The sequence below is a fragment of the Triturus cristatus genome, chromosome 3_2 (assembly GCF_964204655.1).
Source record: "Triturus cristatus chromosome 3_2, aTriCri1.1, whole genome shotgun sequence".
NCBI classification, from domain to species: domain Eukaryota; kingdom Metazoa; phylum Chordata; class Amphibia; order Caudata; family Salamandridae; genus Triturus; species Triturus cristatus.
In genome coordinates, this window is record NC_140584.1 from 395,871,215 (window position 1) to 395,888,610 (window position 17,396).

At 43.2% G+C, this 17,396-nt stretch overlaps 1 long non-coding RNA gene across 1 annotated transcript in view; it reads right to left on the reverse strand.

Annotated features, from left to right (window-relative positions):
- LOC146857422 (uncharacterized) overlaps positions 1 to 17,396 on the reverse strand; it is a 227,519-nt gene that overhangs the window by 12,134 nt on the left and 197,989 nt on the right. Inside the window, exon 2 of the long non-coding RNA XR_014979577.1 lies at positions 2,517 to 2,644. This is a non-coding gene — a long non-coding RNA (uncharacterized LOC146857422). The remainder of the gene's footprint in view (positions 1 to 2,516; positions 2,645 to 17,396) is intronic.

The window sequence follows — 17,396 nt, forward strand, 5'->3', positions numbered from 1 at the left end:
GTAAGTGGAAGGGATTGGTGTAAGGTTTGCTGTTTCTGAGTCAGCTATAGGTGCACTACCCAGCAGAAAGCAAGCACAGGCCCTGTTAGAACAATTGCAAGGTTTCAGGTTGCATAAGGAATCACAGAAACCCACTATTGGGGATTACTTACCTCCTAGTTTTGGTGCTGTGTCAACTGATAACCTTATGAATACAATCAGGAGTTGGGTGCGCTTGCTTTAATTTCGAATTAGAGCAGGGACCCTGAAATATTACCTCTCCATCCTGTGAGATTACCGGTACAATTTGAGCTCACGAGTTTGCCCGTGCAACAATGTATCTAAGCAAACGATGATTCATTTTACTTTCGTCTGTGGGTAGTACCAATTATTTAAGAGAATACATTTAGCACCGTTCATAAGGCCCAGAAATTATCGTAAATGCTAACAAGCTTTTAGTGTCCGCAAGTTTTAGCTGACAATTAAACCTGTTTTTGCGTAAGTTTGCTTCTCAAAGCAGCTGTACGTTCAAGAAGCACTATGGGGCATATATCAAGGGCGGCGTTAAAATTATCGCCTCTTTAGCGGCAGAAAACTGCTGCTAAAACGGCGATATTGGTCTTGATAATATGCCGCAGAGAATTCCAATAGAAGCCCATGTTCTGGTGTGAACATGGGCTTCTATTGGAATTCTCTGCGGCATATTATCAAGCTCATTATCGCCGCTTTAGCGGCAGTTTTCTGCCGATAAAGCTGCGATAATTTTAACGCCGGACCTTGATAATATGCCCCTATGCACTTTGAGTAACATCTTGTACTTTTTTAGACTATTTACATAAGCATGCCATGCTTTTACTAAAGTTCTATATGATACATGTTGGTCGCTGTTGATGTTCATTTTAATCTTTTTTGTATGTTTTTTAAACTGCTTTTATGGTGGGTCTTGCTGCCGAATAAAGATGTTTTGATTGATTGACAATAAAAGGGGCACAGCAGTCGCATACCTGAATGCTGAAAGGCATGAAGACAAGCCTGCAAGGTCGAGTTCTGTTTATGAGGATCTCGTTTTTTATTAGTCAGCAACCTTGATACAGAAATAACAAGCTCTCTTAAAGTGAAAAAAATGTATTCTTAGTAATACAGTTGAAGACACTGCTTTCATGGTGTGCTCCAGAGCTTTGATGGCAATCAATGTTTTCCTGTGACTAGTGATGTTGTTTGAGGTAAAACGCATCGGTGTTCTCTTAGGTTAACGTTTGTAGATTTTAGTTTTAAGTTTGTACATTTATATAGCGTGGCCTATCACCTGTGAGAGTATCTAGATGCTGTCCATGGGAACGGTAGGATTACGTTCTCAATTACGAGTCTGGTGGTCCATGGACCACCGGACTCGTAGGGGCAGTGGCGGTCTTCTGGCCATCCTATAACAATTAGGGCGGTAGGACCCCCATTGCCCTGATGCAGCTGCCAGAGAACTGCTGTTCCCTCGCGGTGGGGTGATGGTGTAGAGGCAGCAATATGCTTGGAGGACCACGGTGGTCCTGCCAAGCATATTACAAGTTTCCTCTCCGCCACGATTTTAATGGTGGTTCCTCCTCCATGAAAACCGTGGCGGAGAGGAAGCAAAGAGGGCTCCCTGTTGCCTCTGGGCTATGGGGTGCATGCAGGGGGGGCATATGCAGGGGGTTACAGCATGTTCCCCCAGTGTGCTTGCACCTCAGTTCCTGCACAGCATGGACTTTACAGTCCATGCCGTGCAGGAACTGTTTTTGATGTTCCTATTGCGGTGCCCATTTTCCGAGGCACCGTTGTGGAAATGTAAAAAAAGCCTGCCAGAGGCGAGAAACACTCTTAATCTGGTGGGCAGGCCGACTGCGGTTTTGCCGTTGCGGCAGCGGGGCAGACCTGGTGCCACACCACCAAACTCGTAATGAGGCCTTAATTGATTTGCCCAGGATCACAGAATGTTGCACTGATTCAGAGACTCAAACCCGGCTCCCGAGTCGGGAGCTCTGCCTACTGTGTTACATACACAAATCCACTGTTTCTATATTAAAACACTGCATATTATGTCCATATATGAACTGAAAACACCCTACAAAAACATGCTTATTGCCACATAACCATAAATGTAGATAAGTAGTCAAAAGATGTAAATAAGAAATAACTTCCCATGGCCATAGGCCGTAAAGAAGTGGTGGGCAGGCACCCATCATAGTGCGTGTACGTATATAAACAAAAACACATGACCAAAGTCTGCTGTACAATTCTATGGAAAGAAATGCAAAGATTGATTTCTGTATTGTTTTTTAAAGATCCTAGGACGTAATTACAGTTGTGGAAAATAGCTTATTCTAGTGCCATTGTGGCTCTAAATAAAAGGGTTATAAAATGAAACATTTTGGAGTAGGATGAGAATAACACATGGGTTGATGTCTCATTTAGGGTAGTCCATTCATGGGGTAAAATCAACTCTGCTGAAGCAGAGGCTGGAACATCAAAGATCTTAGCAAATAGGTGACACAGTGTACTCATACCTCTCTCGAGAAGCACAACATTTGACATAGGACCCTCTGCAGATCCACAACCTTCAACCAAAGCTCTTCATAGGAACATCAATGTTTGTGTTTCCTGGAGCTGGGAGATAAGGTGATCCACGCTGACACTAGAGGGACAGAAAAAGCACCAAAAATGAGTCACAGTTCCCTAAGTTCAGTGTTCACTATTGACCTTTACCTGAAGTAATATCACTTACTATTGCTTTTTGTAGGCACAGCAACGTAACCATATGAGAAAACATTATAAAAGGATAGTCATCAATATTTACAGTCATATTTGTGGATTACTCTGTTTGTGTGTGCGTTCACTACAAATACAGTCATCTACTTTGGGGGGCTACCTGTGCAGAGCAGGTTCCACTCTGCATTGCTCCATCTCAAGTGCAAGGAGCACTTCAAAGTGCAATCAAGTAGAGAAATATATTCTGACTTGTGTTTATGTTAAGTTGCCTGCTTTAACATTCTTTCTATATAGCAGTCGTTTAGAATACCATATGGAGAAAGATCATCAGACTTTAATCTCACTACGCAATATTGCCCCATGTGGTTTGTATTTTTCTATTAACTTCAACGAGGCATACTTTTGAAGCTGAAATTTAGGAAAAATATTTGTCAATGATATTATTATGTCATATTGTTTCTTATAATATATATTGTTATGTTGCATAATATTATTATCTAATATTAGTGTTATGCTTAGAGTGGAATTTAAAGCATACCTTGATTTCACTCGTTCTTTTTCAATGCTTCATGAACGTAGGCTATCACCAACAATGTGTATTTACACACCTACCATTTAAAGCACCTGCGCCCGACAAAGTCTTTGATAACAATTGAGAATGCAACTTCCATCTTTGTTGTGCATAATAATTAAAATAAATGAGATGATGAGATTGCTGTTACTCGACAGAACTAGAGCTCAATTGTCAGTGCAGAACACACAATGCACAACTCAGAATGCAGTACTTGCCGCCCTCATACAGGTTTTGTCAGTACTTATTTTGCAAAAAATTAAGATCCCGTGCCCAAGGTATTTCACACAGGTCCACTGTAGCTGACACTACCCATATTCATACGGATCCCAACCAACACCAGATCGACCGGCCCTCACCACCAGCTGCCTTGACTAAGATAAAGCCCTCTACGCCTGCATCTCCACCTAGCTCCTCAGAAAACTCCAAACCATACAGAATGTTGCACTCAGACTCATTCTAAACCTCCTCAAACGAACCCACATTGCTCTCCACCTGAGAGACATCTACTGGCTCCCCATCCAGAAAAGATATCAGGTCAAGTTCCTCATGCACTCCTATAAAGCCATCCATGACCTAGGACCTGCCAACCTCAACCACCGACTGAACTTCCTTCAACCTGCAAGACACCTGCACTCCACTTCACTCGCTCTCACACATACCCCCACATTCATTGCAGCAGCATTGTTGGCCACACATTGTCCCACATCACTGCCATGACCTGGAAAAACCTTCCCATCCAGCTCCGTACAGCACCCTCACTGGCAGACTTCCGAAAGATACTCAAGACCTGGGTCTTCGATGGAGGATCAGCACCCAGATGACCCTGGGGTGACAGTTCTGCTTTCTACAAATGATGGTTGATTGATTGATTGATATGTCACTTTAAACTGTCGGTTTAAGTTCTAGTTTTTTTCCTATTATTAAAGCTATTTATTAGATAGCACCGGCAAACACCGGCACACCTTAGCCATTGGGTATTGCACAATCTAGAAGTGGGCGAGCCACCAAATTAACAAGATGAGCTAAGTCAGAGCTGACCCAGGGGTCTGACTTTGCTCTTTGACCCCGTGCATGAGCTGAGCCCTGCAAATGTTTGCAATGTAAATCATACACAACATCAGATGAGATCTAATAACATCTTTTTTTTTAAAAATCGAAATTTATTTCTTTAACATGTGGAAGCTTTGGCATTAATATGTTTCATTAAAGCACTGCACTGAAAAGTACTTATAAAATGTGATATTTTCAAACATGAGCTAAGATCCATTCTTTCCCTGCCCTCACCCTGGCAGCAGAGCCATTAGTGAACATAGAAGCAAGATAGCTGTCATGTGAACCCCGTATGTGGCCCTGATACCTGTAGATAGAACAACATTATAGACTACTAAATAAAACACAATAGGTTTTTCAACATCTACCAATCGGAACTCATCTATTTAAAGATGATTTCATATTCTTTTATATGAGATAGTGAAAAAGTAGGATCAGCTAAGTAAAATATTTGCCTAAGATCACACAATGTGGTTCAGTGAGGAAGCCAAAATGAATGTATGTTTTCTGGTTTCACTTTGTACAAATCAACCACTAAAGGGATATTTATTTGTCTCTCCTTTTTACATCTTTGTGCATGAAATTAATTTAAATGAAATAAACGTATAAAGTGCAAACATTTGCCCAAAGCTGTCAAGGCGCTGGTAGCAGTTAGTCTTTTGTAGGAGGAGAGGAAGACTAAAATATACGACCTGTGCACTCTGTTAAGGAGCAAAAAGATACGTTTTTTAGGCCTTTTGAAAAGAAATATGAGCTTGAAGACTCGAGATGGAATAAGGAAGAGAATTCCAAAGCTTGGATTCGGCCACCGAAAAAGGCTCTTTCTCTCCATCTCGATTTTCTGCATTTAGGAACAGTTAAAAGATTTCTGCCTGAGAATGACAGCTATCATGGGGGAGTATATTAATGGAACATGTTTTTAAGCCCTCCATGCCCGAAGTTATAGAGAGCCTTGTGAATGATGCACAGAGCCATGTAAATTATCTGTTTGTTAACAGGCAGCCAGGAAAGCTTTTGAGTCCCAGCAGAGACTGATTGGAAGTTGAGAACATCAAGAATCAGTCTAGCTGCTGCATTCTAGACCAGCTGCAGTTTGGCCAGAACAGTCTTATTAATATCCAGGTAAAAGCATTTCAGTAGTCTAACCTGGAAATAATGAGCGCCAAATCAATCAATCAATCAGGAAATTGTAAGCGCTCTACTCACCCGGGAGGGTCTCAAGGCGCATGGGGGGTAGGGGATGTCTGCAGTTCCGTTCAGTCGAAGAGCCAGGTCTTGAGGCACTTCCTGAAGGTGTTCAGGGAGGGGACATGTCTGACGTCGATGATTGGGAACTCGATCCAGGTCTTGTCCATGATGTAGGAGAAGGCTCTTCCCATCTGCTCTGGCTCTGCGAATGCGTAGGGTTTCGGCGAGGGCGAGGTTGGCGGATCGGAGGTTTCTTTTGGGCACGTGAATGGTAATTCTCTTGTTGAGGTATGGCGGGCCGATGTTGTGGAGGCCTTAGTAGCTATGGGTGAGCCTTGTTACGTGCCGCAATGGAAACCTTTTCTCAAGGGACTTCTTAATCCAAGAACAGGTTGAAACCGTCAGGTTGATTTGCAGGTGAAACAATACATTTTTATCGACCAGTACTCCGAGATTCTTAACAGAATGAGTTGGAGTGGCTAGCGCCCGCAGACTATCTGGCCACAACAAATGCGTCCATATGGATGGTTTACTGCCAAAGATCAAGACATCTGTCTTGTCTCCATTACGTCTTAGGTAGTTTTTTCCCATCCATGTGGCAACAGCCTGCATACAATTTTTTTAATTGGTGGTGATTGCTTCAGTGTACTTAGAGATATACACAATAAATTATGTGTGAGCCCAAATGATCTTTTGAGGTTTGCTAGCGGGTTTACATGCAAGTTGAATAATGTAGGGCATAGAGAGGAGCCCTGAGGAACCCCATATGGCAAAATTATGAACTACGAACAAAACTGGTTACACCATAACTATATGAGACCTATCGCTCAAAAAAGATGCCAGGAGATTGCACGCTAAGTCTGTGACCCCAAGTACTTCCAGCTGCTCAACAAGTAGGGGTCGGGGAGATTATGTCGAAGGCTGCGTATAAGTCCAAAAGGACCAAAGCCGCAGCCTGCCCTATATCCACCATGGAATGGATGTTGTTGACTGCTGATACTAAGGGTTACTCCTGAATCCAAACTGAGAGACATCCGGCAGTTTATGATATTCCAGGTTGATCATCAGCTCGGCATTCAGGTGTTTCTCCAGAATTTTAGAGGGCACAGGCAACAAGGAAATTGGCCAATACTTTTTTAGATAGGCAGGGATTAAATTAGGTTTTTTGAGAAGAGGCTTAATAACAGCCTTTTTCCAGAGTTGAGGGAAACACCCAGATTTAATGGCTTTATTGAAAGTTCCTGTGATACAGGGAAAACTTATATTAGCTCCAAGTTGCAAGACATTGGATGAGCAGGGTTCCAATGGCGACCCTGATTTAACACGGCATAGATACAGCTCCATCAGTTCTTGTGTAAGGGGAGCGAAGCAAGATAGGCGAGCAGTAGGGCTTTCCCCAATGGTCATGGTCTTTCGTAGACCTGGGTCAGCCTGCCAATACAATTGAGCGGGAGTAGGAGACTCAGAATAGAGGCAGTCAAGTTCTTTATAGATAGAATTTTCATGTGAACGAATTTGGCCACTCAATCACACAAACCCTGGGAACTCTCTATATTGGAGGGGGCTGAAGGAGCGGATATAAGATAGATAAGCCTGAAGAGATCTCTAGATGATTAACTGTGGCAAGCTAATTGGTGCAATAAAGAGATTTTTCTTCCTTGATGGCAACTTTACATTCTGCCAGATAGGGCTTATAGCCTGTTCTTTCCTGAGAGTGACAGCATTTCTCCCAGGTCCGTTCTTGGCAATGATAAGCCTGTTTCGGCAGTCTAAGGGCCTGATTATGAGTTCGGCGGTCTGATGGACTGCCAGCCCCACGGTGACAGTGTGCTTAACCCCGCACCGGCGGTCCAACCGCTGTATTTTGAGTTGGGCCGTTGGATCGCCATGTGGTCGCTGCTACCGCCACGGATACATGATCCCTGACAGTCTCACAGCGGTCTGAGGCCCGTAATATGCTTAGTTGTGCTGCATCGCCACTGTTTTCATGGTGGTGAGCCTGCCATGAAAACTGTGACGGTGAGGAAACTAAAGGGCCCTACAGGGCCCACTGTTGCCTCAGGGCCATAGGGTGCATGCAGGGGGGCACATGGTGTGCCTTGCTGTGTGCATGCACCTCAGTTCCTGCACGGCACAGACTGCACCTGTCCATGCCACGCAGGAACGGGCTTTGGTGTTACCATTGCAGTGCTTTTCCAAGGCTCACCACTTGGGACCGCCAAAGCACCACTTGCCAGACCAGGAGAAAACTCCTAATGTGGCAGGAGGTCAGCGGTCAAGTTTGGCAGTTTTGGGAGCGGGGCGCTGACGTGCCAGCCCACTCCCTAACTGCCAAACTCATTATCAGGCCCGTAGTCTCTCTGAGAACCAGGGCTAGGTAGGCATCTTACATTGTGTGCATTTCTTTCATTGCGCCACAATATTAATAGAAGACGTAAGCCACATTGAAAGCAAGGCAAGATGGCGGCTGTGTGAGCGCTGTAGGAGCTGCTCTCCCTGCTACTGGGACATTGATATGAATTAAACCTGGATAACGGGGGGAAAAAAACAAACTCACTGTCGGGAAACATCCTGAAACATCCTGTGAGACTTTATATCACTGAACAAGGCCGGATGAGGCTGGAACAAGGGGCTGGAGCTCTATCGGTCCGAGCGACAAAAGAAATTCTCCTTGTTGTGACCGAAATAAAGTTGAGGGTGCTCCTGTGGACCTTGAGGACTCTGCAGTATTTGCCATCCATACGGGGCAATTTGGCTGGCAATTTGGCTGCTCCAAGGCTCGGCGATATGCCCCTGAAAATGAAGCCTCTGCCTAAGGAAAGCGGAGCAGCTGGTGGAATCAAGGGAATACCCTCGACTCGGCGTGCAATTGCTGACAGGAAGAATCTGAATGCTTCTCTCTCTGCTGGCCTGGGCGAGGAGGGGCCTGATAACAGGACTCCTACGGGGAGCAGAGTCTCGGTGATACAGCAACCTGGACAAAACAGTAAACGGTGCCTGGGATGTTTGCCGGGCGTGGTTCTGCAGGCACCTCAAAAAAATCAACAAGCAAAGGCAAAACCATTCAACCTGTCAAAAAAAACTGCCAATAATTCCAGGGATATTGAGACGGTGGAAGAAGATACAATAGGCAAACCTTCCAATATAGGAGAGCTACCCCTAGAGACAAAAGCACTTGTAAATCCAGACTTGAAAGCTTTAAGTCTGTCTGATATGAATATCGAGACTGCTAAAATAGGCATGGTACCAGAGACGGGAGTGAATGAAAGAAATGCACTACAAGGAGATACCCCTATGCAAACAGTGCATGAAACCGACAACCCTCAGGATTTAAATTTAAATAACAGGGTTCTCACTCAGATGGATGGCGAGAGTATAGGGACACCAGAGGGGGATACATTATTTTCACGTACAGATGAGTCTGAACTGACCAACAACAGCGAGAACGTAGGTACAGATGCTGAGTTTACAGGAGAGGATAGTGGCAGCCCTCTCATAAGACTCGACACTGTTCATACCAAAAGGAAAAGTACTGGAGGTATAGACAAAGATACGGGCATTACCTCGGATAACAGCCAGACAAGTCAATTAAAATGGGATTATTATTCCACCACCCATTTTGGGATTGAAACTGATGATGAGAATGGAACTCAACTGGGCTTTCCTAAATTATCCATGGAGTCCAAAAGCAACTCGGTATCCCATCCATCTATGGAGTTAATCTATTCAACACTGAAACAAATGCAGACAGAAGCTTGCCACAAACACAAGAGGGCCCATCTGGAAACTAAGAAGCTTCAGGGAGCTATACGTAAAGTTAATAAAGCATGCTCAGAAATCTACGAACGCACTACAGTGTTAGAGAGGCGCATTGTCCAACTAGAGGCCTGGGCTGACAACACAGGACAGCAAATTACGTCAAATGAAAGTAAGATGTCTGATGTGCTTTGGAAAATGGAGGATTTTGAAAATCGACAGCGGCAAAATAACCTCCGGTTACTTAGGATTGCAGAGAAGGGGATGACATCCGTGGCTTTGTCATGAGACTACTCCAGGGCGCCTTCCCTGAACTGGCTCATTGGACTTGGGAATCGGAGGTGCAAAGGGTGCACCGATTCCCTCTGATGCTGAAAAGGAGAGCAGGGCAAGACGAGAAACTCAGAGCCATTCAATTTTTGGGGGGAAATGTTCTTTTGCGCCAGTCCATATTCGAGAAAGCCAGACCTGACGCAAGAAGGGCAGCTGAGACGCACTCCTTCTTTGTATGACCTGACTTTTGCCATACTACGCTGGAAAGGAGATGGAGACTCCGGCAGCTAATTACCCCTTTCCAGAATTGGGCTGCAAGGTCTTTTTAATGAACTTAAGGTCATCTGTAAGGGCACAACCAGGGTATTCATGTCATGGATACAAGCCCAGGAGTTGCTGCAGGAACGTTCTCAGAAATAGGAGATCTTCTATAAGGACCAATTATGTTTTTGTGGTTGAATCTTTTTTCTTCTTCCGGGGCGTTTCTTCTTACTGTACTTCTGGTCTCTATTGTGGCAGGGAGCGGCTAGGGGCACAGCGAGACACAGAAGGCATCAAAAGGGACTACGGACCTTTTTCGCGTTTTTTTAGAGGGTAGGGGGGTGGGGGAGAGTGGGCTCCAAAGGGGGAAGGGGAGGGTTCCTTTTTTTTATTTTGGTAGGTACACGTAACTTGGGATGGTTATCTCACAGTTTGTTTTGCCACACGGTGTATGAACACTATTTAATCACTAATGAGGAAGCTTAGAATAGCCTCAATTAATATTTGTGGACTACATAATCCCCAAAAGAGATGGAGTGTCAGCCTGGACATTCAATTCCTGAAGGATTGTCTGCCTTCAGGAAACGCATATCGAAGCTGGCAGAAGGGGGGTTCTGGAGTTGCCAGGTTACCAATTGATCTCTAGCACTATGCAGCATACAAGGACAAGAGGGATGGCTTTAATGGCACAGAAAGGTTTAGGCAGATTCCCACGATCTTCTGCTGATAAAATGGGAAGGTGGGTAATTATACAGTGCTGTTTAGATAATAATGTGTTTACACTATGTTCGGTCTATGGATTGGTGCTTGATGATCCAGCATTGTATGGGTGGCTGAACGTTGAACTAGTTCGTTTGCCCCTTCCACTTATTTTCTGTGGGGATCTTAAAATTAATATGAATTGTCAGATTTCCAATCAAATTGGAGCAGTGTATCAAGGTCGTAAACCTAAAGTTTATAAATCTCTGTTACAGCTAAGACTCTTGCATGGGCTATCGGATGTTAGGGCAAAACAAGAAGTTAATGATCCAGGTTTTTACGTATTTTTCTGCACTGCATCAAATACATGCAAGGCTGGACTATTTTGTGTGTCACAGGAGCTGTTACAAGGATGTAAAATAAGCAAATACCCCAGAGTCATGTCTGACCATAACCCTTTGGTGCTAGAAATAAATATTCAGATGAAATCCCCACCGGCACGATGGACATTTAATAGGGTTTTACTCAGTGAGGAAGGCTATGTACAGCACATGGAGAGGCGGATCCCCAGGTTTATTAGAGAAAATATAGGAAGCACTAGTACATGTGTAGTGTGGGATACTTTAAAGGCTGGTGTCAGAGGAGAAACATCCAAGTATGGGCCGGAGTCACAAAGGAAAGAGAAGAATTTGTTACAAACATTGTATGATGACCTGGGAAAGGCATGGGCTGATTTGATATATGTTCTCTCTGACGGGGGAGATTCCGAGACAGCCAATCAAAGATCATAATCACCAGGTCAGCAATCACAGAGATATTGATTAAGAAATCGGCCGGCAGGTATATGGCTTGGCGAAGCAGGGTGTATGAGAGTAACGAAAGGGTGGGTCACTTACTTGCAGTCCGCACTAGAGAAAAACTGGTACAAACCCGGATCATTGAAATCAGAGATCCTAGTGCCGGCATGGTTACTAAACTGCTTTCCAAAAATGTTATCAGAGATTATATATAGAGGACATTCAGGCAGGGGATCAAGGGATTGAGGAATATTTAAGGGGGCAAATTCATGATCAGTTATCTCTTGAGGAGAAAGACATTTTAGAGGCACCAATTAAAATTGAGGAGATAAAAAAGGTGATTGATTCTCTGCGATAAGGTAAAGCTGTTGGAACGGATTTGATACCAGGAGAATTTTATAAAAAATGTAGGGCACAGATCATGGAAATTATGTTAGAGATATTTGTTAGAGCACAATCTGGTGAGATGGCCCCCGAATCTTGGAAATCAGCTAATATTGTAGTATTTCCAAAAAAAGGCAAACCTATAAATTAATTGGGGTCATACCGACCAATTACATTGTTCAACAGTGACACAAAAATGTATGCCAAAACTCTGGCTAACAGGTTAGCTTCAGTCATTAAGAATCTAGTCTCTCCCTATCAACATGGATTTGGGGCAGGGGAACGATAGAACATATCCGTCGAACAATTGCCCTATTTGATTCCACCAAGGTTACGGGAGACCCTATGGGTTTAATACTATTAGATGCAGAAAAAGCTTTTGATAGGGTCTCCTGGCCTATTTTGTGGGCAATTATGGAGAGAAAGGGCCTGGGTAAAGGATTTATTGGGGCTGTTAGCTGTATGTATCAGGAACCTACTGCCAGAATAGCCATGATGGGTTCCACATCCGATGTAATTAAAATTACACAGGGCACGCAACAAGGGTGTTCCTGTTCTCCGCTGTTGTTTGCGGTTTACATCGATCCTTTAATCAGGAAAATAGAGGAGAACCAAAAGATTCAGGCTATACATTCCATTGGAGGAGACACCAAGATTTTAGTCTATGCGGATGACTTGGCAATAGTCACACCTAACCCGCAAGTGGCCCTCATTGAGATAGAAAAGAAAGCAAGTCATTTTGGCAAGATCTTGGGGTATCATCTTAATGAAAGTAAAACGTTAATCGTTAAGAATGGGAAAATAGATCTGGATGACGCTCGAGTAGCGAAGAATGCTAGATACTTGGGGGTCGAGATCAGTGCTAATATAGATGAAATTGTTAAAATTAATCTGGAGCCTCTGATACAGAAATCTAAGGCAGATTTTAATAGGATGAATAATCTACACCTCACACTGCTAGGTAGGAACAATGCTATTAAAATGCTATTTTTACCAAACGTCTTATATTTTTTAAGAGCCATCTCAGTGGAAATAAATAAAGCATGGTTCTTAGAGCTGAATCAAGTGAATTCTAGATTTCTGTGGGCAGGGCAATGCCCTTAAAGAGCTTTAAAATATATCACTTTGACTAGAGATCGCGGGGGCTGGTCAGTTCCGAATTTTTAATTCTACTATTGGGCAGCAGCATTACAACAGATGGCTGATCTATGGGGTAGAGATAGGAGCGCAACAAGGGAAGTAGCTAACGTTTCCGTATATGGGCTAATATTTGGAGAGGAGGCTAAAGGCTGTCTCATGCGACATATTGATTTCTCCTATTTTAAAAGAGTTACATTTAAGATATAATTGGGAGCATTTAGGGTCTGGACTGCAGTTCGAAAAAAACTGAACGTTAGAAGAATCCATAGATATTCCCCTTTGGTTAATAATGATTTACTTCCAGATATATTCCATGATGATTATATGAAAATATGGGTTGCAAGGGGTGTGAGGCACATCAGTGATTTAATGGAAGATAAGGATGTATTTTTGTGTGACACAATTAAGGGAAAATTTGGGATAGGGAACAATCACTTTTTGAAATATTTACAATTAATGGATTTCCTGACTAAGAAGGTAGCTAGCTGTAGTAAAATCCCTTTACTGGACACGGTGCTGGGGGCCTCTCCAACATTATCTACAATATGTAAATTACTTAATTAAATAAATGGGGGACGATTTAACTAAACATACAAACCGATGGCAGGATATGTTGCAATCAGGGATAGGGGAATGCGAGGGCTCTCTTCTGTTAATCCAGACTGCATTTATTTCGGCAAATCTCCAAGTACAGTGCTTTAAAACCTGGATCAATTGACATATCACACCAGCACAGATTTTCAGATGGGGAGGGGCTTCACGTATACACTGCTCTATTTGTGGAATTCTAGCTGCTGACAGCGTGCATATGTTTGCTACTTGCCCTAAACTCGCTCCTTTGGTAACCAAGATGGGTAATTACCTTAGAAATATGCTGGGATTTGGGGTGGATCTCGCACCCCAAGTGATAGTTCTGGGGGTAAGCAATCAGGAAATGGCAAAACCAAACCGGATTATGTTATTCACAGCTATGGCAGTGTTTAGGCTATGCTTGGCTAGTGCTTGGCTAGAGTTAGATTCTCCTTCAGTACATGGCTGGTTGGGGAAATTGCGAGCAATATACCGTTGGGAGATTGCGGTATACAAACAAAGGGGACATAGAACTAAAAAGAAAGGGTTTGATATCTGGTCGCCAGTAACTAGATGGATCAGTGAGGATGTCGATTCAATGGCATAAGACTAGCTGAATTACTTTGAAAATGTTATAATGAGTTTTGTTATATATGTAAATAAAGGTCTAGTGTGCATTAAAGTAATGTATAGCTTAACTTTCTTTGGAGTGGAGGGAGGAGGGAGGGGAGAATAGGGAGGGGTGGAACATCTAGCAAGTAGAGGGGGATAAAACATAAAATATGACAATGTGCGTAACTGTATTGTATAACGTATGCAATGTTTATGTCTCCTCTGTTTGTTGTCCAAATAAAGACTTTAAAATGAAAAAAAAATTTAAAAGAAGAGGTAAGCCACGAGGAAAATTCTGTGGCAGCCAATTCGGCGTCCTCTTGGTCTGTCCATTTACAGGTGTTCAAGGCCTGGGAAAAGGATTCTTTGCTGAGCCCTTTCCGGTTTCTTTTGGACTGTCTGTTATTTCCACTCATAGCTGTCTCCTGTGTGGTAGACCAGGAGAGAAAAAAAGGGAACAGCATAGTGGTCAGACTTGATGAGGGGTAGAAGGATGGAAACGTCAAACGTCATTAGAGAAGATATCGTCCAGAAGATGGCCTGCTCCATGAGTAGCTGCCATTACTAATTGGGAAAGCCCACAACATGACATAAATTCTTTAGAGGCCTGAGAATCCTTACAAACATCATTTTCAAGATGGAAATGAATATCCCCCAGAAGTGTAAAATTGCTTTTAGGGTTGTTTTAAGTGAGCTATCTCGTGGGTGAATGCAGACCTGGGCCCAGGTGGTCTGTAGACTAAGATCCCTGCCAATGATTCAGTAGGCCGCATTTATAATGAAAAATATAGCGCTTCATAAGGGAATGCACTGTGGAAAGGACATGAGGGTAGAGCGAGGGGGGAGCGAGGTAGCAAGCAGAAGCCACTTGAAAGATTGGCCTTGAGCTGAGGCAGAGAGAGGCTTGAGGTTCAAATCCAGCTTGAACTTTCAGCAGTTCGCCCACCTCTAACACAATTGGCATATTACATGTGCATTAACGTTACATATCCTCACACCAAATTCACATTTTATGGTTTGGTGTGCATTCATACTCTACCACTCTAGACAAAAATGCTCTAACTGTGGGCATACCCACACACTTGCACTGCATTCAACCTCTAAAGGTGCACTACATGGATCACACTATATCATTCAACTACTCACTCTCATACATCATTCTTCACACTAGTCTTGCAAAATATAACTCACATTGCACGTATCCCTAATTCTCCTGCATTCTATGGTCTATACGTGCTATGCTGCATTAACACTATCAGCAGTGATGGCCGGTGGACTTTAAAAGTGCAGCGGCATTTTGTTTATTATGTGGCAAGAAAAAGCAAATGATGCGGCATAATGTAGCACATTCTGTAGCTGTGCTGCTCCAGCAGAGCAAGAAAATGGAAGAAGGGAGATGGGAGTCAGTGGGGAGGCTGGTGGGAATCAATGAGCAGAAAGTATGAAAGCAAGGCAGGCAAGGAGAATGTATGTAGCGCAGTGAAGTAAGCAGGAGACTATATTCAAACTTGTTCCAATGAAAGAGTCATCCCTGTGGTGTTTTGTAGCGTGCAGACAGTAAATTTGGTAGCCATGGAAGGCAGATGACACGTGCCATGCCTCTAAGGCAGCTTGACAAACGAGGCAAGGCGCACTTGTACTCACTGTTTTCAGCTTGATCACGGTGTTTCTCCCAGAGGTTTATCTCAGGCCGGGCTGAAGCTGGTTTAAGGAAGGAGGGAAATACCAACACAACACAATAAGCAGTACTTGAAATCCCGCCTCCTATTGTCATATGGTGACAGATTCAAGGGACAGTCAGTCAGAGGAGGAGAGGGATCGTAGAAGAATATTCTGAGCTACGTAAGAGATCCAAGTATTAGACTGAAGCCTTGGAAAAACAGCTGCTTTAGGTAGTGCCTACTTGCCCTCACCACTGCCTCACAGACACAATCTGCCCATGCGTGATTTGGGCAATATTGAAGTCGTCCACCTCCCATGCACAGCGTGTGTTTGTACACAGCCGTGCTGCACTGCTACCAGACAGTATAAGTGGTGCAGCCTCAGACTAGTCTTTCAATCTCCTTCCTCCTTCCTCTGAGACTGGTGGTGCTCCACCCCATACGCCCTCATGCAGGAACCGCGCCTGACTATCACTCACCTTGCACTAAAACATCTCCACTGCGCACACATCTCAGTTCTTCTATTTGAGATCTTCAACAATAAGCCTCCTAATGCTGAAAATACTAACTTCAGTTCTAAAGTTAGGAACTCATGGATTAGTGCAACCACTGCAGAATGTGCATAATATATGAGTAGCATGTTCAAATCTAAGTGAGATCTATTCGGCTACAGCAAATTAGCTGTCTCCTAGCTGCATGGTGATAGGAAGTATAAACGTCTGTGCAAGTTACTCCTTAGAGCAGCACATCTAGGTAAAATCCAATGTAGTGGGAATCATGCAGGCAGCCAATCGAAGGGCATAAGACAGAGCATAATGTGCTTACATACTCTAATTCTCCTGAGGCCGTTGTTTTCGCTGCCCTTGGTTCTTAGATTTGCATTTACTTTATTGATCTTTATAATAATAAATTATGAGTACCATGGACATCAACATATGGATGTTGTTAGTGCACTGATCACTTTACATCTGTGAATTTTTATAGACAACGATGATCACCACGTTTGATTTCACAATTGTGATCTCTCCATGCATCACATCGAAAATCCTTTTGTCAACAATGAACTACAGTGTCTATCACAGTTTATCAGAATAGGATGGAAGTCCGAATATGAACTTCTTTGCTGCTCCTGAATCAATTAAGGTTTCTGATATTACCACAAATCCTTGTACCCTGGAACCGTTTTACAATGGAAATTATATCTTCATTTTTAATGGATGTCTTACCACACTATAGAATGTTCGCAAGCGGTAAATCACATTTGCCCCATATCAAATATTTCCATACGTGTGTCAACTCCAGTTGACAGACATATGTATTATTCTGTATTGGAAGTAACTGTAGTTCAATTGCCCTGGCTTGAAAGGTTATGGAGTCTTTATCAAGTTCCATGCCTATAGTTGAGTTTACTAAAACAATGCACAGCAGCGCTAAAAGTAAATATCTTACAAATCGAATTTTCTAAGCCCAAGCCTCTGTCAAGAATTTTTTAGAGTTGTCAATGAATGTACTACATTTACCTATCCTTCATGCTCCCTGCTTGGAAACCTCTCCAACTGCTCCTGAGGCAAAGTTCATAAAACTCTACTCAATCTTTCTCTAAACGAATATTATTTTCCCCACTACCACCGTCGTAATCTGAACCTATATTCTGTGCTGGCATGTTTACTGAATTATATCCTTTATCTGAGTCCGCCTTAGAAAAATTGTTGA